General features: G+C 45.3%; 1 long non-coding RNA gene across 1 annotated transcript in view; it reads left to right on the top strand.

Annotated features, from left to right (window-relative positions):
* Positions 1-837: 837 nt before the first annotated feature.
* Positions 838-18,116, top strand: part of LOC135200300 (uncharacterized) — an 86,051-nt gene continuing 68,772 nt past the window's right edge. Inside the window, exon 1 of the long non-coding RNA XR_010311254.1 lies at positions 838-975. This is a non-coding gene — a long non-coding RNA (uncharacterized LOC135200300). The remainder of the gene's footprint in view (positions 976-18,116) is intronic.

Here is an 18,116-nt window from a genome sequence, read left to right on the forward strand (position 1 = left end):
ATAAAATAAACCTAGGATGTAGGTTAATCTTGTGTAGGCTGTCAAAAACTGGGTTAGTCTATAAGCTGTATATATATTAGACAACTTCATCAAAAAGGAATAGGAGGGCCTATTCATGATACTTATGATGGAACACAGTGTAAACAGTGGGAATGTAGCCTATGCAGTTTATGTATTTGGTGTAAATCCAACTTGTAATCTACCCTAGGATATAGTAGGCAGTGAGAGAGAGAATGGTTTCCGTACATTAGGACAATTTCAGAAACTTACAAAGTTAGCCAGGTTTGGAAGACAAATATGGCATTCATTTGTTAACTTAGGCAAGGATTTTACAGGCATATGGCAGTTACCATTGATTTCACATTAGGCTAGGCTACTTCATCAAAGAAACTAGACCAAGGTAGGTTAATTTACCCAAACAACTATGCTAGGATTTGCCTCTTAATCTAGGCCTAATCTAAGTTGTCTTAGACAATTTTTTGCTGTTCTAACACCCAGAGCAAATTATAATTTTAGCTTTAGCCAGGCAAGCAAGTTCATCAGTTGAATAATTTAGTTCTTTGCTTCCCATGTGATCTGTGAATATTGGAAGATTTATGATTATGTTAAGATGTTGTCTCGTCATTGTGTCCAATTGATTCCCCTTTTAAAGAATATCTGTATCTGCTGTTTCAGGTTCTCACTCTTATTGGTTACACTTGTCACGTGTGGCCAGAGCCTGCCAATGCTATTGTAATTGATTATTCAGAATTTACATTTGTGAACTTTGTATGAATCCCTTACCTTGAATTTAATTCAAAATTTTTGCTTTCAGCATTTTTATCAAGTAAACCAAGATGTCTGGTCGAGTGCGTACACGCATAGATAGAGGAACAGGAGAGATAGTGGCTTACAGTGATGCTGCTGTTCGGAACAATATGGCAGTCATTGAGTACTGTAGAACATCCATGGCAGCTTTGTCTGGGGCTACAGCAGGTCAGTAATATAAATGTATTAGAATCTGTATGTTGGAGATATCATGGTGCTGTGATCACATTGTCTTGGAGGACATGTCAAAATCCTTATAATATAAGTGCATTCCACAATAACTACATCTGGTGAAACTGCTAAAACAGTTACATGTGAATAGTACTACCAAGTGAAATTGTTCTTACAATTACTATTAGTATTTGGTTTTGGAGCAGACCTAGCATTTGTAATACAGAAGTAAGGAAATGGTCTATATAGTTATACCTTGTGTTACTAAAGTATACTGCCATCATCATCGTTCAACATTATTATTCATTTCTACCCTTTTTTCCATGATTTTCTGGGCCCTCCTATTGATCTGTTTACCAGTGTTTTGATTAACGGTTACTTGTTTCTTTTCATCATATGCTCATAACTTTAACATTAATTCATAAGCCACTGAACACCTCATCTCTTCTTCAGCTTTGCATTATGATTTCTCCTGCAGTGGCCATGAATTTTGACATTCTCTAGTCACACATTTTTTAAATCCATTTTCTTTGTCAGTAAGTAGAGTAGCACAGGTATTATACACACAAAATTTTCTCAGCTTAGTACTAAATGGGTGTTACTTCCATTTTATATAGCCTATTTATATTTTCCTATTGCCCTGTCAGCAGCATTGTTTTATCTCTTAAGTTCAGCCTTCTACTGTAACATGTATTCTTAACTCTCTCTCTTCCTTTATTTGTTGTTGCACATTTTGGCCATCAAATATCTCTTACCCCATTAATATTATATTACCTACTTTCCAGTCGCTGCTTTAAGCTTGGTTTTTCCCTTGCTGAATTAGTTCTGTAACTTGTAGTAGTACTTGATATCATATGGATGTGTAATGGTGAAATATATGTTCACTGAAAGAACTTGGGGTTTGAGAAGAAAATACTAAAGGATACTATTTCGAACCCTCATTGTTAGAAAAATAAAGTCCTTTTTTGGTCCATTTTTTTTTTGTATGTTTGTAAATATTAGTCTGATAACAGTGCAATAAATTTTTTTATTAAATCATCACTTGCTCATCAGATTGTGATGTTCATAAATTCAGTTGTATTTGCTAAATTTCAACATGAAGGAAAAAATATGATATTCCATAATTGGTTGAGGGACAGTAACAATCATATTATTTTGATGAAGGTGCTAAATTTCGGGGTGACTAGAGTAGTAATTCCTGATTCAGTATATGGCTTAATAATGACTAACCATTACAATAGCATTTGGAGTTCTTTAACCCTTAAACGCCAACTGGACGTATTTACGTCGACATTTTTTGTCTCTCGGGTGCCGACTGGACGTATTTTACGTCGACATACAAAAGTTTTTTTAAAAATTCGCGGAAAAATACTTTTAGGCCTACCAGCCGAAAACTCTTGAATCACGCGCCTTGGGGGATGCTGGGAGTTCACGGGTCAAGGTGTTGTTTTGTTTACAATCGTTACGCAGGCGCGCAAGCGCGAATTTCTTTCTTGCCGCACTAAAAAGTATCTGTGACACATCTCGGAAATTATTTCGTCACTTTGACATAATTTTTTTACCATTTTAAATTAGCCGTTACATGGAGTATTATATATGAAAATGTGCGCATTTTTATGTAGAATACAACAAAAAAAATACTCATGATTGTAGCTTTTATCAGTTTTGAGATATTTTCATATAAATAACGATAAGTGCCAAAATTTCAACCTTCGGTCAACTTTGACTCTACCGAAATGGTCGAAAAACGCAATTGTAAGCTAAAACTCTTATATTTTAGTAATATTCAATCATTTACCTTAATTTTGCAACTAATTGGAAGTCTCTAGCACAATATTTCGATTTATGGTGAATTTATGAAAAAACCTTTTCCTTACGTCCGCGCGGTAACTCTTCCGAAAAAAATCATACATTCGATTTTGGTAATGTTTGCACCATTTTAAATTAGCCGTTACATAAAGTTTTATATATGAAAATGTGCGCAATTTCATGCACAATACAACTAAAAACAACCCATGGTTGTAGCTTTTATCAATTTTGAAATATTTTCATATAAAAAATGATAATTTTGTACATGAACTTTCCTGTCAGATATATACTTAGCTATACGTCTCTGACGTCACGACAGAATTCAAAACTCGCGGCACACGCGACAGGTAGGTCAGGTGATCTACCTTACCCGCCGCTGGGTGGCGGCTGTAAGAACCAATCTCCCTTTCCAGCCAGAATTTTTCTGTCGCCGGTGACGACTACAGCTGTGGTTGTTACCTCCTGACAGCTTTATTCGATTCTCGTTGCCGTGGATTTATTTGGACTGACTTTCGGTGAAGTACCTGATCTTGTTGGCTTGGCATACGCATTTGTGGATTGTTTTTGGATATTGATTTGGATTTTTCTTTGATTTCGAGATGTCTGAGTTAGAGGTTAAGAAATCTTCTATGTTTAGGGTGTGCTCTATGGATGAATGCAAGGTGAGACTACCGAAAGCTACGGTAGATCCTCACACAGTTTGCTTTAAATGTAGAGGGAAAGAATGTTCTTTTGTTAACCCGTGTAATGAGTGTGAGAAGTTGGATGAGGGTGAATGGAAGGCTCTTTCTTCCTACTTGAGGAAGTTAGAGAAAGACAGGGTGAGAAAGGCTTCGTCTAGGAGTTCTAGTAAGTCTCATATTAGCGAGGTAGAAGAAAATCCTGTTGTAGCATTAGAACCTTCTCCAGTTTCAGCTCCTGCGCCCTGCATCGAACCTAAGGATACGACTACGGAAGTGGCAACCATGAGAGCCACGATCCTTAGCATGGAAAAGAAGATTCGTTCGTTTGCAAGGTAAGAGTAGTGAAGGTGAATTGTGCAGTGAACCCCAGTGCAGTGGAGGGTGCGTCTGATCGGCTCCTTAATGCTTCCAGGCCTAGACCTCTTCCAGACTCCCAGTCCCAGTGGAGGAGGAAAGTCAACAGCCGCAGAAGGTTAGGGAGAACTCCACCGATCAGGCGTCCCCTAGGTAGATCCTGATGTTCGTACCCAGGCTGCCCTTGTTCGCGCGAAGAAGGAGGTATTGCGACAATGCTTCTCTTCTTCTTCCTCACCTTCGCCTAGAAGAGGATGGAGCGCCTCGGATTCTTCGCGACCGCTGAAGAGAGCCTGGAAGGCTCCTGGCGCCTTTCCTTCCAGCCCGGAAGTTTTTCCAGAAGAGCCGGAAGTAGAGATCAAGAAACCCAGGATGGAGCAGGAGTTCTCGCCTCATAGTAGGCTTCGAGCCTCTTCTCCGGTGGAGGATTTTGCAAGATCTCCAGCTCGAATTCTTGCTGGACTGCAAGCGCAGATTTCGGCGCTGGCGGGCTCCTTGGCAGGAGGAACGCGTCGGAAAGACGTCTCTCTCCCTGTCAAGAAGTCTAGGATTCCTTCTCCTGTGTTACCGTCTCAGTCAGAGTCGGTTCTCTCTCCTGTATCAGCGGATGGAAGGAGGGGGCGCTCTTTCCCTCGGCAGACGCTTGTCGTCTTACAGGCGTCAATCGCCCAAGAAGCTTTCTCCTGGTGACTACATCTCTCCAGTAGGAAGGGATCTAGCGCCTAGTAGGCGTTCGTCTAAGACGGCGTACAGCCTCGTCTTCTCGCTCATTTCCGAAGATCCTTCATTCTCCGATAAGAGAGCCTACTCTTTGATGGATTCGTCAAGAGACAGGATCTCGCCTTTTGTTAGGCGCCTTGAGCCTAGTAGGCGCTACTCCCCCAAGTAGACGCTCTCCCGCTCCCAAGCGTGGTGCGGAGGATAGGCGTTTTTCTCCTGAAAGGCGCGGCTCTCCTTTTAGCCGCTCTGTTCAGGACAGGCGTGTAGAGCCTGAAAGATATGTCTCTTCTGGGAGACTACCTTTTGAAGAGACACACAAGTCTGGATCGAAGTTTGTGGAGCATGGTAGACGCCGGTCACCTAGTAGGCGACCTTCTCCAGGGCTTCGCTCTCCTGTAAGTAGGCGCCAAGAGCCTAGTAGGCGTTCGCCTCATGGTAGGCGCAGCTCGCCTGGCAGCCGCTCTCCTTTGAACAGGCGCATGGATCCTGAGAAGCGCCTTGAGCATAGTAGGCTCTCCTCTCCTAGCAGGCGCTCCCCTTTGGAAGCCCGGAATTCTAGGAGTAGGATTAAGGATCAAAGAGCACACACTCATCAGAGTAGGAAGGACTCATTCGAGAGGAGCTCTCCAGAAACTTTGGCTTCCCCTGATAGGCGCCAGTCTGCTACTAGACACTCTCTGGACAGGCGCACTTCTTTAGAGAAGGCTAACGGCCCTCGTAAAGAAGCGGAGGGTTCTTCAGTGGATGAAGTTGAACCTTCAGAAGAGGATTTGGTGAAGGACTCGTCAGTTTCGTCCTATAAGATCCTTACAGATCTCCTTCTTCAAGAGTTTGGAGACTCCCTTACTCCCGTCGCTCCTCCGTCTCCTCTCTCTTTATTCTCGACTTCGAAGAAGACGAAAGTTTCCTCTTGTGTGAGGATGAAGCCAACCATCTCAATGAAGAAGGCTTTGAGAGGTTTGGTGATTGGCTGCTTTCTAAGGAAGAGAAAGGGAAGACTGTGTTTTTTTTCCCTCCTTCCAAGCTTACGGGCAGACTGGGGTTTTGGTACGAGTCTGGAGAACCCCTAGGCCTGGGTCTTCCTTCATCGGCGGATGCGGACTTCTCTTCTCTGGTAGATGCAGCACGACGCTCGGCTCTTTTGTCTGCTAAGACTACCTGGGCTATGAACGAGCTTGACCACCTGCTGAAGGGAATGTTTAGAGTCTTGGAAGTCTTCAACTTCCTTGACTGGTCTTTGGGGGTCTTGGCTAAGAAAGACTCAGAACCCGGATGCTATTTCGCCAGAAGATCTCAACAGTGTTCTAATGTGCATTGATAAAGCAGTTAGAGATGGATCGAGCGAAATAGCCTCCCTGTTTGGAGCAGGGATCCTTAAGAAGAGATCAGTCTTCTGCTCTTTTCTGACTAAGTCTGTTTCGCATGCCCAAAGAGCCTCTCTTCTGTATTCGCAGCTCTCGCCTCTGCTATTTCCGAAGAAGATAATACAGGACATCTCAGGATCTATCTCTGCGAAGGCGACTCAGGACATGCTCGCGCAGTCGGCACGGAAGCCTAGGACCTCCTTCCAGACGAAGACGAAGAAGGAGACTCCAGCTAGACAGGAGCCCTTTCGAGGGGGCCCTCTTCTAGAGCCTCTACCTCGAGAGGTAATAGACCTTTCAAGAGAGGTAGATCCTTCTTACGCTCTGCCAGAGCTAAGAAGTAGGGAAGTAGTCCTCCAAACACCAGTAGGTGCCAGACTTCTAAGATTCTCGGAAGCCTGGGCAAAGAGAGGAGCGGACAACTGGTCCCTCTCGATTATCCGGAAAGGATATCTGATTCCCTTTACGGAAAGACCACCGTTAACAACGACTCCGAGGGAGTTGGTGGCCAGGTACAGGGATCCCATCATGAGCCTTGCTTTAAACACAAGCAGTGGAACAAATGTTCGAGAAAGAGGCTATAGAGCTAGTGAGCGACCCTTGCTCAGCGGGCTTTTACAACCGCCTTTTTCTAGTTCCAAAAGCCTCAGGAGGATGGAGACCGGTTCTGGATGTAAGCGCCCTGAATTTCTTTGTAGAAAAGAGGAAGTTCGCCATGGAGACGACATCCTCAGTGTTGGCGGCCCTTCGGCCAGGGGACTGGTATGGGTGTCCCTAGATCTTCAGGACGCTTACTTCCATGTGCCTATCCATCCTTCTTCAAGGAAATACCTCAGGTTCATGATGGGAGGAAGGATATTCCAGTTCAGGGCTTTGTGCTTCGGCCTTTCAACAGCCCCTCAGGTCTTCACAGGCCTAATGAAAAATGTAGCAAGATGGCTACATTTGGAGGGAGTCAGAGTGTCCCTTTACTTGGACGACTGGCTAATCTGAGCCAAGTCGCAGAAAAGATGTTTGGAGGACCTACAAAAGACCCTTTTCATGGCAAGTTCTCTGGGACTTTGGTGAACTTTCAAAAGTCTCAGTTGATCCCCAGTCAAGATCGTATCTATCTGGGGATTCGGATGGCTTCTCTGGATTTTCGGGCTTTTCCGTCTCCAGAAAGGATAGCCCGAGGGTCAGAGAAAGTCAAAGCCTTCCTAGAGAAAGAAGTATGCACAGCGAGGGAGTGGATGAGTTTTTGTTGGGGACACTCTCCTCGTTGGAGCAATTCCTTTCTCTAGGAAGGTTGCACCTCAGACCTCTCCAGTTCTTTCTACATCGAAACTGGAGGTGTCGTTCGTTCGCAAAACCTAGAGTTCTCCTTCGAGATCTCAAGGGAAATCAAGAAGGACCTCTCTTGGTGGGCCAACCCTCTCAGGTTTGCAGAAAGGGATGTCCCTTCACATTCCGAACCCCAACCAAGTGTTGTATTCCGACGCCTCGGAAACTAGGTTGGGGTGAGCAACCGCATCGGCTCAAATGAGAAGTGTCAGGCACCTGGAAGAAGGAACAGGTGACCTGGCACATCAACAAGAAGGAGCTGATGGCGGTTTGGCTAGCTTTGAAAGCTTTCGAGCCCCACGTCCTAGCTTCAGCAGTACAGATCAACTCGGACAACACCACGGCCCTGGCTTACATCAGGAAGCAGGGGGGACTCACTCTTTCTCCCTGTACGAGACAGCAAAAGAACTTCTGCTTTGGGCAGAGCAAAGGAAGATTTGTCTCCTTACCAGGTTCGTACAGGGAGAAAAGAACGTCAGAGCAGACCTCCTAAGCAGGAAAGATCAAGTCCTGCCTGCAGAGTGGACTCTTCACGAGGATGTTTGCCAGGACCTGTGGAAGCTTTGGGGCAAGCCTCATATAGACCTCTTCGCCACAGCCAAGAATGCGAGGATAGCCAACTACTGCTCTCCGATATCGGACCCGAGGGCAGTGTCGATAGACGCGTTTCTACTAGATTGGAAGGGTCTAGACATGTATGCTTTTCCTCCATTCAAGATACTGGGAGAGACTCTAAAGAAATTTGCAGAATCGGAGGCAGCAAGGATGACGCTGGTAGCCCCGTTCTGGCCCACACAAGTATGGTTCACAGAGGTACTGGAATGGTTAGTAGATCTTCCGAGAACATTACCACAGAGGATCGATCTGCTCAGACAACCCCACTTCGAGAGGTATCACAAAAACCTCCCCGCTCTAGATCTGACTGGCTTCAGACTGTCAAAAGTTTGGTCAGAACGAGAGGCTTTTCTGCAAGAGTTGCAACGACTATCGCAGCAGCAAGAAGGCCTTCTACCCTTAGAGTCTACCAATCGAAGTGGGACGTCTTTCGGCGATGGTGTAGGAACCATCACTTTTCCTCTTCCAGTACCTCTGTGACCCAAATAGCAGACTTCTTACTTTTTCCTTAGGGAAGAAAGTGGATTGGCGGTATCAACCATTAAAGGCTATCGTAGCATGCTATCTGCAGTGTTTAGGCACAGAAACTTAAACATTTCAGAAGATAAGGACCTTCATGATCTAATAAGATCGTTTGAAACATCCAAGAAGGTTTCTCCAGGGATTCCGAGTTGGAATCTGGATGTAGTGCTACGTTACCTGAGGTCCAATAAGTTCGAACCGCCTCAGTCTGCCTCGTTTAGAGACCTCACGAAGAAGACAATTTTTCTCATGGCATTGGCTTCCGCAAAGAGGGTTAGTGAACTCCATGCACTAGAAGGAAATGTGGGATTCAGAGGAGATGCAGCTATCTGTTCGTTCCTTCCTTCGTTCTTGGCCAAGAACGAGAACCCCTCAAATCCTTGGCCTAGGAGCTTTGCAGTACAAGGCTTGTCTGCATTAGTAGGCGAGGAAGCAGAGAGGTCGCTTTGCCCAGTACGAAGTTTAAAATTCTATCTACAGAGAAAGAAAAAACTTAAGGGCAATGATGTCAACCTTTGGTGCTCTGTAAGAGATCCAAGGAGGACTCTTTCGAAGAATGCGCTTTCTTTCTTTATCAGAAGCCTGGTGAAAGAAGCGCATGCGATATGTGATGAAAGTCAATTCAAAGTTCTTAAGGTCAAAGCTCATGAGGTAAGAGCTATTGCCACGTCATTGACTTTTAACAAAAACATATCCCTGAGTAATATTATGAAGGCAACATTCTGGCGTTGCAACTCAGTCTTTGCAAACCCCACTATCTGAGAGACGTCAAAATTACGTATGTAAAGTGCTTCGGGTTAGGCCCGTACGTATCGGCGGATTCGGTGCTGGGGCAGGGAGCTGAGACATATCCTTTGTAGTATATTTTTCCCCTTGTTAGGTTGTAAGTTTTTGGTTGTTTGAAAAAACATGCGGGTAGGCATGTTTTTCATTTCGTAGTCTAACAATGATTAGATTGGTTAGGTGATCGGTTTATGTTTGAGCTCCTTGCAATGATAGTGGTTAGGTTCTGTCATATAAGTGGGCGAATCCCCGTTGACAGATCCTGCTCGGATTCTATCAAGTAAGCGGATAACCAAATCCCTTGATAGACCCAAAGAGTCTGTCAGCTGTAGGTCACGCCCTCGCTGAAGCTCTTAAGGCAACGCAGACTCATAGACAGTAACTACGAAGTCTTCTGCCTAAACAGGTAAGAACCAAGGTTGTTTTTACATCCTACAACTAGTGTTGTTTTCCCCTTTTTTCCATATTTATATTGCTGTCTCTTTCCCTCCACCAAGGGTGTCAATCAGCTAAGTATATATCTGACAGGAAAGTTCATGTACAAAAATGTTATTGTTAGTATACAATAAGGTTTTGTACATACTTACCTGGCAGATATATACGATTGATGGCCCGCCCAGCCTCCCCTCAGGAGACGGTGGAAAGGAAAAATTCTGGCTGGAAAGGGAGATTGGTTCTTACAGCCGCCACCCAGCGGCGGGTAAGGTAGATCACCTGACCTACCTGTCGCGTGTGCCGCGAGTTTTGAATTCTGTCGTGACGTCAGAGACGTATAGCTAAGTATATATCTGCCAGGTAAGTATGTACAAAACCTTATTGTATACTAACAATAACATGTCACAAATTTTCAACCTTCGGTCAACTTTGACTCTACCGAAATGGTCGAAAAACGCAATTGTAAGCTAAAACGCTTATATTCTAGTAATATTCAAGCATTTACCTTCATTTTGCAACAAATTGGAAGTCTCTAGCACAATATTTCGATTTATGGTGAATTTATGAAAAAAATAAAATTTTCTTTACGTCCGCGCGGTAACTCTTCCGAAAAAATCATACGTGCGATTGTGGTAATGTTTGCACCATTTTGAATTAGCCGTTACATAAAGTTTTATATATGAAAATGTGCCCAATTTAATGTATAATACAAAAAAAATAGTTGAAGGTTGTAGCTTTTCTCATTTTTGAAATATTTGCATATAAATCACGATAAATAGAAAAAACCACGTTCGGTCAAATTTGACTCTACCGAAATGGTCGAAAAACGCAATTGTAAGATAAAACTCTTACATTCTAGTAATATTCAGTCATTTATCTTCATCGTGAAACAAATTCGAAGTCTCTAGCACAATATTTAAATTTATGGTGAATTTAAAAAAAAAACTTTCCTTCCCTCCGCGCACGGATTCTCCACCACAAATCTCCGAAATACGTACGTCCTATTCTCGGAATATTTGCTCCGTTTCATATTAGGCATTTCATAGAGTTTTATATATGAAAATGTGCAAATTCATGTAAAATAAAACAAAAAATATTTGAAAGTTGTAGCTTTTCTTATTTCCGAAATAATTGCATATAAAAAAATATATATAAAAAAAATTAGACATTCGGTCAACTTTAACTCGTCAGATATGGTCGAAAACTGCATTTGTAAGCTAATATTCTTACAGTATAGTAATATTAAATCATTTGTCTTCATTTTGAAAGAAATTGGAAGTCTCTAGGACAATATTTAGATTTATGGTGAATTTTTGAAAAAAATATTTGTTTACGTCCGCGTGTTAGGAATTCATGCATTATTTTGTGATAATATTTTCTCTGTGTTGCTTTTATCGTTTTACAATGTGTTATATACCAAAATGATCGCAATTTAGTGTACATTACAACGAAAAAAAGAGATAACTTGTTACTTTAAACCGTTTGCGCACAGCGCCGATTTTGAATTACAATTATAATAATGAAATTTTGTTTTTGCGCTATCATATATCGCATTATTTATATATGATAATGATAATTTTTTTCATTTCTGATGGTTGCATACTAAACCTCAGGCAATGACAAAAAAAGGAGCCAAAAATGAACTCTTAATCTTCAAAACTAAGCGCGCTGTGATTTTTTGAAAAAAATATTTTGTCCACTTCCGTGCTCACTCTGAAACGTCTCCGGCACACGGGAGACTTTTTTTTTTTTTACCGCTTCGGGGTTTAAGGGTTAAAGGTATTTTATTTCAGCTTTTTTCAAAAATGCCTTTACCTTTTTAATATTTCATGACCATTTTGTTATGTATGTAAACTATAGAATTGCAGAACTTTAGTGAACAGTATACTCCTAGGAATATGATCTATGTAACCTAACGTGACACACAGTTAATTAATTTGTTCATAGCTTGAGTGTCAATAAAGGATGGATTCCTGTCCCCCCTCCCCAGCCACTGCTCCCTCGTCCAGTAGCCCATGGTAATAAATTATAATAATTAATTTGTAGCAGGAGTGCTAGATTTTCTTATGAATTTCCTCGTTTGTTATTGTATTTATAGTTTTTGTACATTCAACTTCCCTGTTAGATACATACTTAGCTATAGACTCCGTCGTCACCGACAGAAATTCGAATTTCGTGGCACACGCTACAGGTAGGTCAGGTGATCTACCGCCCTGCCACTGGGTGGCAGGAATAGGAACCATTCCCGTTTTCTAATCAGATTTTCTCTATCGCCGGTTCCAGTAACATTGTTGCTGGTTCCTCCTGACTTGATTTCGTTTTTTCATCGCCGTTGATCTTCTGGACTGATTTATTTGGTGACGTATTGGATCTCTGGTTTGGCATACGCTTTTGTGGACTGTTTTTTGGATTTGGCTTCTGATTATTTTCAAGATGTCGGACTCTAACTATGCAGTTAGAAGATGTGTGAATGAGGGTTGTTTGGTGAGACTACCGAAAGTTTCGGTAGATCCTCACACTGTATGCAAGAGGTGTAGGGGGAATGAATGCTCTAGATCTGACACTTGCAATGAATGTGTGAATATGAGTGAGGAAGAATGGAAAACTCTAGATTCCTACTTAAGGAAGTTAGAGAGAGATAGGGTTAGAAAAGCTGCCTCTAGAAGTTTGAGTAGGTCTCACTCTAGCGAGCCAGTTAGTGTAGCACCTAACAATCATTTAATAATTGCTTCCTCACATACAGTATCACCACCTTTGCCCTTCTCAGAAAATGAAAATTCGTCAACAGAAATTGCAGATCTGAAAGCTGCCCTAAAAAGGATGGAGCTTAAAATGCAAGCTCTAGAAGTTAAGCAAAGTGCTGTGGAAAGTGATGTAAGTGTCCCCAGTGCAGTGGAGGGTGCGTCTGATCGGCTCTGTCTCGCTCCCAGGCCTAGACCTCTTCCAAGCTCCCAGGCCCAGAGGAGAAGGAATGTTGACAGCCTTACGGAGGTTACGGAGAATCCCCACCGATCAGGCGTCCCCTCGGCAAAATCTGTAGCGTCCCAGACTGTCAAGGATCGCCATAGGAAAGGCATCCTAAAAGAGTGCTTCTCCTCTTCCGATTCGTCTCCCCACATACGTGGATGGAGTTCCGACGACCTATCGCGTCCTATCAAGAGGAGTTGGAAAGCGCCTGCTCTGGACTCGAACCCGGAAAGTTTTCCAGAAGAGTCTCCCTGCGAGAGGAAAAGAGCCAAGAAAGCATGGACACAATCTCCTACGTCCTCCAGAGCTCCTTCCCCTCTTCCTAATAAGGAAAGGGAAGAGACTGCTACAGAGATCCTCCTTAAAATGCAGGAGGAAATCTCCTCTTTGGTAGGAGTACTAAAAAAGGACCCTCCTCGGAGGAAAGACACTTTTCTTCCTGTCAAGAGATCTCGTATGGCGGATGTTCCTGACTCCAGGCTCCTCTCCTCTACTCCTCGTCCTGGGACAGAGGCGCCAGCGGACAAGCGGACAGAAGTACCCAGGCGCAGGGCGCCAGATGTGGACAACGCGGACAGAATCAAGCGTCGAAAGTGGACAACTCCACCCAGGCGCCTGGCGCCAGATGTGGACAGCTTGGACAGGAGCGAGTGTCCGAAGCGGACAGCGCCATCCAGGCGCCAGATGCGGACAGCTCGGACAGGAGCGAGTGTCCGAGGCGGACAGCGCCAGCCAGGCGCCAAGCACCAGATACGGACAACCTGGACAAGGTGTACAACCCAGACTGGCAAAAGTGTCCGACACGGACAGCGCCAGCTAGGCACCAAGCGCCAGATGTGGACAACCCGGACAGGCGAGACTGTCCGACGCGGACAGCGCCAGCCAAGCTTTCGGCGCCATCTCTTTCTGTGAATTTGGGAAAAGAAGTCAACCGAGAGGCTCCTCTTTATAGCTTTTTCCAGGATCAGCATTCTCCTGACAAGGGCACAAGATGTCGCACAGGCGGCCGTCGTCCTTGTCAGGATGTATCTGATACTGCTAGAAGCTTTTTGCAGGCGCAGCCTTCTCCTGGCAGGGATGCAAGATGTCGCACAGGCGGCCGTCATCCTTGTCAGAAGGGCTCTGATAACGATGGGTTTCTTTCGCAGGAGCAGCCTTTGCCTGGCAGGGACAGAAGATGTCGCACAGGCGGCCGTCGCCCTTGTCAGGATGGATCTGATCCTGCTAGAAGCCCTTCACCTTGCGATAAGAGGCGCTCTCCTTCGGCTGATCACTCTTCTCCTATTGGACACGAGCTTGAAGATGTTTCGGATACAGAAGCCCAAAGGGGGCCGGGTCTCTCGGGCTACAAATCTTTAGCAGCTCTTTTGCTGCAAGAATTTGGAGATTCTCTGAGTCCTGCCGCCCCTCCTTCTCGTTCGCTGTTCACAAGCACTAAGACATCGAAATCGTCCTCCTTCTTGAAGATGCGCCCAACAATTTCCATGAAGAAAGCTCTGCAATCTTTTGGAAATTGGCTCAGCTCCAAGGAGGAAGCTGGGAAGACTGTCTTTACCTGCCCTCCCTCCGGACTTTCTGGGAGGAGAGGTATTTGGCACGAAACAGATGAAGCAATGGGACTCTCTCTCCCTGCTTCAGCTGAGGCAGATTTCTCAACGCTTGTGGACGCGTCGAGGAGACAATCCCTCTCTTCTGCAAAAATGACGTGGGGAGTGTCAGAAATGGACCATCTTCTCGAGGGATTATTCCGTGTCTTGGAAGTTTTCAACTTTCTAGACTGGTCCCTTGGGGCGTTGGCCAAGAAGACACAGGACACTGACTTCCTGAGCCCTGAAGTCCTGCATAGTGTTCTAGCGTGCATGGACAAGGCGGTCCAAGACGGATCTGGGGAAGTGACCTCCCTATTCGGAGCAGGAATACTCAAGAAGAGGGCTTTATTCAGCTCTTTTCTTACAAAAGCTGTCTCGCCTGTTCAGAGGTCGTCTCTACTGTACGCCCCTCTTTCAAACCAGCTTTTCCCTTCGCAGTTAGTGAGAGATTTCTCACTCACTTACTGAGAAGGCGACGCAAGATCTGCTGGTTCAGTCAGCAAAAAAGGCGAGGCCAGCTGTTCCTGCTGTGAAGAAGGAGCCACGGAACCCACAGCCGCCCTTTCGAGGGAGTTCATCTTCCCAATCCTCCTCTAGGAAGAGAGGAACGGAAAAGAGAGGTAGGTCTTCTTTCAGACCAATCAAGAAAACCAAATGACATGCCAGTCCTCCAAACACCAGTAGGCGCCAGACTTCTGAAGTTCTCAGAAGCATGGGCCTCGAGAGGGGCAGACACCTGGTCCCTCTCGATCTTGAAAAGAGGATATCTCATCCCCTTCCGAGACAGGCCTCCCTTGACGTCTACCCCAAGGGAACTGTCTGCGAAGTACAAGGACCCTGTCAAGAGAAAAACCCTGCTTCATCTCGTAGACCAGATGTTGGAAAAGGAGGCCATAGAATTAGTGCAGGATCCACACTCCCAAGGCTTTTACAATCGACTGTTCCTCGTACCGAAAGCCTCGGGGGGGTGGAGGCCTGTTCTGGATGTGAGCGCACTGAACCGATTCGTAGAGAAACAGAAGTTCTCTATGGAAACTTCCAATTCTGTTCTTGCGGCTCTGCGTCCAGGAGATTGGATGGTCTCCTTGGACCTGCAGGACGCATATTTTCACGTCCCCCTGCATCCTGCATCGAGGAAATATCTGCGGTTCATGATGCAGGGCAGGATCTTTCAATTCAGGGCTTTGTGCTTCGGCCTGTCTACGGCTCCTCAAGTGTTCACGAGCCTGATGAGGAACGTAGCATGATGGCTTCATCTGAAGGGGGTGAACATATCTCTTTACTTGGACGATTGGCTAATAAGAGCCAAATCGAAACATCAGTGTTTGGAGGACCTGGAAACGACTTTGGATCTCGTTCGCTCGCTGGAACTGCTCGTGAACCTTAAGAAGTCTCAGATGATCCCCAGCCAGAACATTGTCTATCTGGGGATTCAGATGGATTCTCGGGGTTTTCGAGTGTTTCCGTCGCAAGACAGAATTGCTTGAGGCTTAAAAAAAGTCTCAACCTTCTTAGAGAAAGAACGAAGCTCGAGAGGGAATGGCTCAGTCTCCTGGGTACCCTTTCGTCGCTGGAGCAGTTCGTTTCCCTAGGGAGGCTCAACCTGAGACCTCTACAGTTCTACCTGCAAAGAATGTGAAATCGAAAGACAGGAGAACTTTCAGATACCTTTCCCATTCAACAGGAGGTCAAGTCCCACCTGAGGTGGTGGTTAACCCCTCTAGAAAAGAACGAGGGAGTGTCCCTTTCTATTCGGAACCCTCTCCTAGTGTTGTTTTCCGACGCCTCGGAGACAGGATGGGGAGCAACACTGGGAACGAAGGAAGTGTCAGGCACATGGACAGGAGAACAGGTGTCCTGGCACATCAATGCGAAGGAACTTATGGCGATACATCTAGCCTTGAAGTACTTCGAATCGGAGGTCAGAGGCGTGGTAGTCCAGGTCAACTCGGACAATACCACAGCTCTGGCTTACATCCGAAAACAGGGGGGGACTCACTCGTTCTCCCTATACAAGATAGCGAGAGCTCTATTGATATGGGAAGAGGAACGAAGCATTGTTCTACTGACAAGATTCATACAAGGAGTCAAGAATATAAGAGCGGACGGACTGAGCAGGAAGAACCAGGTCCTTCCAACAGAGTGGACCCTCCACTCCAAAGTCTGCCAAAAGCTCTGGTCCCTCTGGGGGAAGCCTCAGATAGACCTGTTCGCCTCGTTCCTCTCCAGAAGGATGGACAACTTCTGCTCTATAGTGGAAGATCCCAGAGCCGTAGCGATAGATGCCCTCCTCATGGACTGGTCGGGCATAGATGCTTACGCTTTCCCTCCGTTCAAAATTCTGAGGGAAGTGCTAAGAAAGTTTTGATCCTCGAAGGGAACACGACTAACACTCATAGCTCCCTTTTGGCCCGCTTGAGATTGGTTCACAGAGGTACTGGAATGGACGGTGGACTTCCCCAGATCTCTTCCCGAAAGGACAGATCTGCTCAAACAACCCCACTTCGAGAGGTTTCACAGAAACCTCCCCGCTCTCTCCCTGACTGCCTTTCGACTATCGAAAGACTTGTCAGAGTGAGAGGCTTTTCTCAAAAAGCTGCGAGCGCGATCGCCAGGGCCCGCAGGTCCTCTACCCTGCGGGTTTATCAATCGAAGTGGGAAGTCTTCCGTAGATGGTGCAGGTCGAAGAAGCTGTCCTCATCCAATACCTCTGTGACCGACATTGCTGATTTTATACATTCCACATACCTGTCAGATATATACTTAGCTTTAGACTCCGTCGTCCCGACAGAAATTCAAATTTCGCGGCACACGCTACAGGTAGGTCAGCAGATCTACCATCCTGCCGCTGGGTGGCAGGAATAAGAACCATTCCCGTTTTCTAATCAGATTTTTTCTGTCGCCGGTACTGTCAACATTGTTGTTGGTACCTCCTGGCTGGAATTCTTTTTTCATCGCAATTGATCTTCTTGACCGACTTTTGGTGACGTACTTGGATCGTTGTATTGGCATACTCTATTGTGGACTGTTTCTTGAACTTGATTTTGGATTTTTCTAAGAATGTCTGACTCGAGTGTTGTTGTGATATGTGTGAATGAGGGCTGCAGGGTGAGAATGCCGAAAACTTCGGTAGATCCTCACACTGTATGCAGGCATTGTAGAAAGTATGAATGTTCTTTTGCTAACACCTGTAAAGAGTGCGAGAGTTTAAGTGCAGAAGAATGGAAGGATTTTACTTCTTATATGAAGAGGCTAGAAAAGGATAGGCTGAGGAAGGCTTCCAAAAGCCGTACTAGATCTAGGTCTAGCGAACTAGTATCTAGCTTTCTAGCTTCTCCTGCTCATACATTGATTCTTCCTTCTCCCTCTATTTCTGCTCCTTCACCCATTGCAAATCCTACAGATTCAGCATCGGAAATTGTAGATCTGAAGGCTACCCTTCAAAGAATGCAAGTCAAAATGGCGGCATTAAAAGGTAAGAGTGGTTGTGACGTATCAGTGGACAGTGATGTGAGTGTCCCCAGTGTAGTGGAGGGGGCGTCTGATCGGCTCTACAACGCTCCCAGGTCTAGACCTCTTCCAAGCTCCCTGGCCCAGAGGAGAAGGAATGTTGAAAGCCGTATGGAGGTTGTAGAGGTTCCCCACCGGTCAGGCGTCCCTTCAGCAGGTTCTGTTACGCCTCAGACTGCCAGGGATCGCTATAGGAAAAGCATCCTTCGTGAGTGCTTCTCGTCTTCAGAGTCGCCTTCACCTAGAAGGGGGTGGAAAGACACGGATCTTTCTCGCCCCTTGAAGAGGAGCTGGAAAGCGACTGCTCTTGACTCAAGTCCCGAGCGCTTTCCAGAAGAAGCACCTTCGGTAATCAAGAGAGCCAAGAGAGCCTTTTTGACTCCCATTGCTGTAAGGTAGCCTCAGACGCCTTCCAGATCGCCCTCCCCTCTTTCCGACAAGGACAGGGATGCGACTACTACTCA

The sequence above is a fragment of the Macrobrachium nipponense genome, chromosome 26 (assembly GCF_015104395.2).
Source record: "Macrobrachium nipponense isolate FS-2020 chromosome 26, ASM1510439v2, whole genome shotgun sequence".
Taxonomy (NCBI): Eukaryota; Metazoa; Arthropoda; class Malacostraca; order Decapoda; family Palaemonidae; genus Macrobrachium; species Macrobrachium nipponense.